The sequence below is a fragment of the Papaver somniferum genome, chromosome 9, assembly GCF_003573695.1.
Source record: "Papaver somniferum cultivar HN1 chromosome 9, ASM357369v1, whole genome shotgun sequence".
Lineage (NCBI taxonomy): Eukaryota > Viridiplantae > Streptophyta > Magnoliopsida > Ranunculales > Papaveraceae > Papaver > Papaver somniferum.
The window spans coordinates 167,157,044-167,162,230 of record NC_039366.1 but is presented as its reverse complement, the minus strand read 5'-3'; the positions used below and the strand labels follow the sequence as shown (position 1 = coordinate 167,162,230).

Here is a 5,187-nt window from a genome sequence, read left to right as displayed (position 1 = left end):
AGTTAGCAATGATGCTATTAGTGGTTTTGGTAGTTTTATTTTTCATAGATTAGGTATTGATATTCAAAAAGGAGTTGGTGCCCAGCTTGTTGCTAGGTTACCAACCAAAGTTGTATTCCAATCTTGATCGAATAAAATAAATATATTATAGTCTTAAGAAATTAATACCAAAAATAATAATATTCTCTCCTGCATAAAAATGCTTGAGCAAAAGTCAAAGATCATTTTTTTAGTGTTTTGTTCAACATACGCTTACTTATTTTCTTCTATTAGTTTTCTCATTCGAAAACCGCAAGCTTCTCTATCATTATCAACAGCAGCGATAAAAGTCGGATTCTTTGATTAATTTCCAATGGTAATCATATTTTTGTTGTCTTTGTTTGATCTTTCTCTGATAATTGTTTGCTTTTCTTGGTTTTTTTCTGATAACTTTTTGGAGGTACCATTTTTGTTGAAAATGATAAATAACTCAATCCAATCTTTTATTAATAACCCTAACCTCTTTTTTTCCAGGTCCCGGTGAAGGTATTATGACAAATGTTATATGACTCTTTAACTTTGCCTCATTGATTTTTCAGCGATCCTAAGAAGTTCCAGATTTCAGTTTTTATTTGGATATGTTGTTGATTTACTTTCTCTTTGATATTACAGGTGATAATAAGTTGATTCCAAAAGTGGATTCTCAGTGATTTTTAGTTTTACTTACGTTGGGTTTTGTGGATTCTCAATGATTCCACAAGAGAGTTTCCAGAAGTTCCCCTTCCCAAAGGTAATATATATTGCCTAACATTCTTTTCTACTTATTTTGTTCTTCACATTCTATGTTTCAAAAAATTATTTTCCTAGTTGCTATGAATCTCTCAAGGATAGTAGGAAGATTTTAACTTCTCCTGTTGGTATTCATGATGGTAGCGGCAATAAATTGTTACCAAAATTAGATAGGAAATCAAAATAATATTGATTGTATAATAAAATAAGTTTGGTGATGCTTTGAAAAATTGGGTGATAATTTTTGGTTTATTGGTATATGTCAGAGTCATGATACAGGCTTTTGTGTAGGCTCCACAAGCATGATGTTACATGTATATCAAGAAGCAAGATAAGGGTCGAGAGAGTAAGTGATAATTTTTTCATCCTCTATATATTTGGGAGTTTAAGAATACATTGACGATTTGATTCTGATACTTATAGATTCTTGGAGGTATTGTAACCAAAATCTTTAATTATTTAGTAAAGTTTATAACTGTAATTGCTTATGAAATTAGGGATTTGAAATATGATTGAGTAGTCGGAGCTAGATATAGTTACCTAAATATATGGTTTTGAGGAATTGCATTTTAAGTTTATTAATATAAATTGCATTTTTGAAAGTTTTTCTTTGATTCTATTGTATGTGAACATACCCACAAATTACATAGAAGAATACCTTGAGAAATTTATGAAGGTGTGATGTCAGATTTTCTCTTAGTCATCTCTTCTATAAAAACCATCAAAATTTGTACCTAATTGGCTACATTAGATGTTTCTAATGTCTGTGGTACCCTTCCCTTATATTGTAAGTTGCGGATCAAATAATTATGTCACTTAACTGAATTTGTTTATGTTCTCTTCAGGAAACTGACGACCTTGGAGAGTTTTCTTTTTGTATGGACCACCAGGAACCTGAAAATCTTATTTAACTAAGGTTGTTGCAACGGATAAAATTTATAGCATTTGTATGACTCTTGAACTTCTTTCACACAGGTTAGGGTTGTTTCAAATATGTCATTTGCATTTAGTTACTGTTAGCGCACCTCTCTTGCACAACTTATGCTGAACTTGATGAGCAAAAACTATATTTTGACTGAAAGGTTGTGTTCGTATTAGATTAAAGGTATTTTTCCTGCCATGGAATTGTTATTTATTGAGTTGTGATATTCTTGAAGTTAATCTCATGTTTTAAGTGCACAAAGTTTTCAAGGATTTTTCATTTAGAAAGTTAAAAAAATCTTTTATGTTATCGACCATATGATTTTGAGTTTTGATATGGAAACTTTGTTGTACTTCTGGTATTACGTTATAGCTAAGTTTCCACTTTGGAGTTTGGGTGTTCTCATTTCTACAAGTCTAACGTAACAAAAACCCAAGATAGAAAAAATATACGTTGTCTAAATTTGTAATTTGGTAGACAAACATACAATGAAAAATAGTGGGAGAAGTATGGATGAGTCAGAATTTCGCCTTACAGTTCTGTCACTGTAAGTTTGTTTGTGATTTCAAAATCGTATATGTTTTATAATCTTTCAGAAATTAACCAAGCTCTTCCAGTATGTAACCAAATGACATATAGAATCTTATTACTAATTTTTTTTATCGATTTTTTTATCTGATTTTGTTAGAGCATAGCTCGGTCGACCTCGCATGCGTTGATATCTCAAGCATGTTTGTCAATGTTAGTGATCAAAACTATGAGTCTTGATTTCTAGTCTACATAACTAAGTCTCAGACTAGGATAGAAAAGTGTAGTTGAGCTCAAGGACTTCATGGCGATTCATCATACAACGACGAAGATCTACTCAAGGAACCGTGGAACTTCATCAACAAAAAGGTATGTGGAGACTTGAACGTATCTATCACTCAAAAGTCTATCTCTTATATCTCCTACTTCTTATGAGACAAAAGTCGTATGCTATATAGACTGGATCATACACATTTGATATTTCGAGCCGAGTATATCTCGCCTATCTATATCTCGAAATCATGTGTTGGTAAAGCGTTTCGCTTTGATCGGGTTTATCTTCACCTAATGACGAAAGTCATATTGTTTCAATCACTTTGAAAATCGCTTTGACGAGAAATAGTGTAACAACTATATAACGTCCTCTAAAAATGTTTCAATTGATGGAATGAGAGTTTAAGTCTATATAAACAATGATGGATATAAGCATTGTGTGGAAACACATATGTGCATAATTCCTATTCCTTAATCCGGAGTTTGCGAACTTTGTTGATTGAGAGAAACTGGAGGAATTGGCTTTGCCAAGTACGCAACTGACGGAAGTTCTCTTGCCGAGAATTTCTGCTGGGATTTTCCATAAATTCGTTTGCGTGTTTAGTCCGCGAACTGGCAGAAGTCTCCTTGCCGAGATTTTCTGCTGATTTTGGAAAACTCTGTCGATTGTCTTAAGTCCGCGAACTTGTTTGCGTACTTGAGTGGGTTATGATCTAAAGATGTGCTCTGAACATGAAACTTAAATTACTAAAGAATGCAGTATGCAAACCGTGTCCATAAAGTTCATGAGTCGATTCAATTGAATCGAATCATCTTTGTTTCAATCGTGTCTTGTGTAGTTACATAAGATCTCATAGCAATTGAACAACTCTCTAACTAGTTCATTTGAGTCAATTGAACTAGTTATGGTGAAGAATAACAAGGTTAATATGAAATGCTCATATGGTTGACCTTTTGGGTTACTATGTTAAACCAATATACACGTACACGTTTGGGCGCGGTTTTCACAAACCCAGTAAACGTATATCTCAAGTGTGTGTGACAAGCTAAGTTTTCGATCTAACGGTTGAGAAATATTAGCTTGAATCTAAATCAGGTTTTCATCTAACGGTGAATATTGATTGCTTTGTAACTAAGGAAAAACCCTGATTTGAAGACTATATATATGAGACATCTAGCATTGGGAAAAACTAATCCCCACACGTCTGTGTGATACTAGTGCGCTCGCTAGAGTCGATTCCACTCTAACCTTTGGTTTTCTTCTCGAAAACCAGGTTAACGACTTAAAGACTTCATTGGGATTGTGAAGCCAGACGGATACTACTTTTATCGTAGTTGTGTGATCTGATCTTGCATCTTCTGTCGTATGAGTACAATCTTGATTGGCTTGAGATCGTGAGAGTTCTCCGATAGGAAATATAAAGAAGTCACAAACATCTTTGTCTCACTGTTTGTGGTTCCGCGACGTCCTCTTGTGTATTCAAGTAAGGCTGTTGAGAGGTGATTGATTAATCTAGGCTGTTCTTCGGGAATATAAGACCGGATTATCAATTGGTTCCTGTGCACCTTGATTTCATATCTTAAGACGGCACAAAAACCTAGGGTTTTTCTGTGGGAGACAGATTTATCCTTTGATAGACTTTTCTGTGTGAGACAGATTTGTTTATTATCAAGTCTACGATTTTGAGTTGCAGCAACTCTTGGTTGTGGGTGAGATCAGCTAAGGGAATCACATGCGCAGTATCCTGCTGGGATCAGAGGCTTTGAGTACAACTGTACCTTGAATTAGTGGGACACTGATTGGGGTTCAACTATAGTCTAGTCCGAAGTTAGCTTGGAGTAGGCTAGTGTCTGTAGCGGCTTAATACAGTGTGTATTCAATCTGGACTAGGTCCCGGGGTATTTCTGCATTTGCAGTTTCCTCGTTAACAAAATTTCTGGAGTCTGAGTTATTTCATTTTACGCATTATATTGTTTATCTTTATAACTGAAATAATACAGGTTGTGCGTTAAAGGTTAATCGATTAGAGATCTGACCTTGTGGTTGTTGATTTCATTGATTAACACTTGGACATTGGCTTTGGTACCGTCCAAGTTATTCCTTGTATTTGATAAAGACTCGCTATTGTTTTTAGCTTGGGTAAAAATAAAATCAAGAGACAGATATTAACTCCTTGAGACACTTTTATCTATATTGAGTCTGACCGTCTAGTTGATTCTCCAGCAAAGTATTTCGGAGTTAGTCCATACAGATTGCTAAGCGAAATATTGGGTGGTGTTGTTAGACCCCTGCCTTTTCAATTGGTATCAGAGCAGGCAAACACACTAAGACCTCATCAGTCTGTGTTTGTAGCGATATGACTTTATGGACAAGCGTACTATCTCTGACAACGCAACATCAGTACAGGGTTTCTCAGATAAGTTTCAAAGATCTGAAACCACTGAGGAAAATTCACGTCTCCTCCAGCCAAATCCGCATTCAACTGGAGAAAATCTCTTGATGAACGGTTGGATGATCTCTCAGATGATAGTGATTCAGAAGAAGGACAGAGTCTTGATGAAGAAGTTTCTCAATGTATCAAGTTGTTTAATCGTGAATTGAAAGAAACAAGGACAACTGCTTGCTTGAGAAAGTACATGGGTCCTCTTTGTCAAGAAAACAGAAAGTTGAGAAAACTCTTCAAAGGTTATGATGG

At 34.9% G+C, this 5,187-nt stretch overlaps 1 long non-coding RNA gene across 1 annotated transcript; it reads left to right on the top strand.

Moving 5' to 3' along the window:
• Nucleotides 1–245: 245 nt before the first annotated feature.
• On the top strand, nt 246–1,886 carry LOC113309428. The gene is made up of 4 exons (XR_003340594.1): nt 246–355; nt 652–769; nt 1,035–1,114; nt 1,614–1,886. It is a non-coding gene; the product is annotated as an uncharacterized LOC113309428 (long non-coding RNA).
• The last annotated feature ends 3,301 nt before the right edge of the window (nt 1,887–5,187 follow it).